This window comes from Chrysochloris asiatica, unplaced genomic scaffold (assembly GCF_000296735.1).
Source record: "Chrysochloris asiatica unplaced genomic scaffold, ChrAsi1.0 scaffold00013, whole genome shotgun sequence".
NCBI lineage: Eukaryota > Metazoa > Chordata > Mammalia > Afrosoricida > Chrysochloridae > Chrysochloris > Chrysochloris asiatica.
The window spans coordinates 7509680-7511579 of record NW_006408531.1 but is presented as its reverse complement, the minus strand read 5'-3'; the positions used below and the strand labels follow the sequence as shown (position 1 = coordinate 7511579).

The window sequence follows — 1900 nt, the reverse complement described above, 5'->3', positions numbered from 1 at the left end:
AGGGTAAATAATACTAAAATCCTTGATGGCCTTATGAATATTAGTTTCCCTTGCCTACTATTGTAAAATAGACACTTGAGTGGGATAGAAAGAAATGTTGGGAAACATGATTAGAGAAAATATATAAGCCTGTCTTCAGCCTATAACTGATTGGAATACCTGAAAGGGGTTCTACAACTTGCCCAGTGAAATAGGCCTTGTACAAAGCCTTTACAGAGTATAGGACCTTAGATGGAATCCTAAGTCCCATCCACAACCTTGTGAGGTGAGACATTCCCACTAGAAAGGACAAGCAGACTGGAACAGCTACAGTGACAGAAGAAACACGTTTATGATGAACCTGACCTATACTCAGAGCGGTAGTTACTCTAAATACCAACAGAGTCTTCAAATCAAGTATCAATGCTATCCGCTCTGTGCACAGGGTAGGCAGGGACTGACAACTTAGACATTGGCTATCTAAAATGAGGGGACAATAAAGGCAAGATGTGACTGGCTTACAAGGTTTCAAGAGGGAGCTTCGTTTAAGAGTGTGGGGGGGATGCGTGTTCCCTTGGTGCAGCCAGTCTGCATGCGTGAGTGGGAGGTGGTTGGCCTCAGTCTCTGGCTTTCCACACTGATTCTTCCAGCGCGATGTCTCCAGCCATGAGCCGGTTTAGTACCCGGTTAGTGGGAGCCACTGTGAACCCATCGCCACGTTCGAAAGCCCGCAGCAATGAAAAGCTTGACAAAATTGACATGTCTTTGGATGATATCATCAAATTGAATCAAAAAGAAGAAAAGAAGCAGAATTTTCCAAGACTAAACAGAAGACTCCAGCAAAGCGGTAGGGAATCCAACAGAAATCTGGTTTTGGTAAAAATAGTCTGAGCCGTAGAGGAAGAGTAATGCCTGGAAAGAGACGTCTTTATGGACTTATCACTGGCCTTGCAGCCAGAAAAGCAACTGGAATTCGGAAAGGAATTAGGCCGATGAATCGCCACTTTTAAGTGACAAGAATATAGAACGATACTTTCAAGTGCTGAAATGGAAGACAGACCTTCTGAGACAAAATGAAGTGCAGAGAAAACCAGTTGCTGTTCTCAAGAGACCTAACCAATTAAACAGAAAAAATAATATTCCAGCCAACTTTACCAGGAGTGGAAGTAAATTAAGCTATCAGAAAGATACTCATCAGTCAACTTTTCTTTTCAGAAGAGGCCTGAAGGTTCAGGCCCAATTGAACACAGAACAACTGCTAGACTATGTAGTAGCAAAGAGAACTCGTCAATGGAGCACTTCCACCACAAATGGAGAAATTTTGACTGTATCCATTGACAATCCTGGAGCAGTTCAGTGCCCAGTAACTCACCAACCACGATTAACTCGTACTTCTGTGCCCTCATTCTTGGCCAAACGGGAGTAATCCGATGTAAAGAAAGTTCCTAAAAGTATTTCTCTACAATTTGACATAAATAGTGTTGGAAAGCAAACAGGGATGACTTTGAATGAGGGGTTTGGGATCCTGAAGGAACAAAGAGCCACTCTGACCTTCAACAAAGGAGGAAGCCGCTTTGTAACTGTGGGATAGATCCCTTGTCAAAAGGACTATTGAGTGACAACTATGTCTGAAAAGCTGAATTGCTTGAAGAGCTTGTCACAGAAATTCAAGAAATTTATTTGAAAATAATCACAAGGGTAAATAACTCATCTTTATTTTTGAAGTTTGTTTTTTTTAACGTATATAAAATAATGCCCTGAAAGAATAGCAGAGAATATATCTATTTGTTCTTACAGAATATATGGTGGCCCAGACAGAATATTCTCTATTTGACTTCGTTGTTCCTCAAGCAGCAGAAAGATAGAAATAGATTATTTTTATGATAGTGGTATTTAGTATCTCATCTCCTTTGACTTTGCC

General features: G+C 40.9%; 1 pseudogene; it reads left to right on the top strand.

The window, feature by feature from the left end:
• The first annotated feature begins 645 nt into the window (after window positions 1-645).
• On the top strand, window positions 646-1570 carry LOC102839025 (annotated as a pseudogene).
• The last annotated feature ends 330 nt before the right edge of the window (window positions 1571-1900 follow it).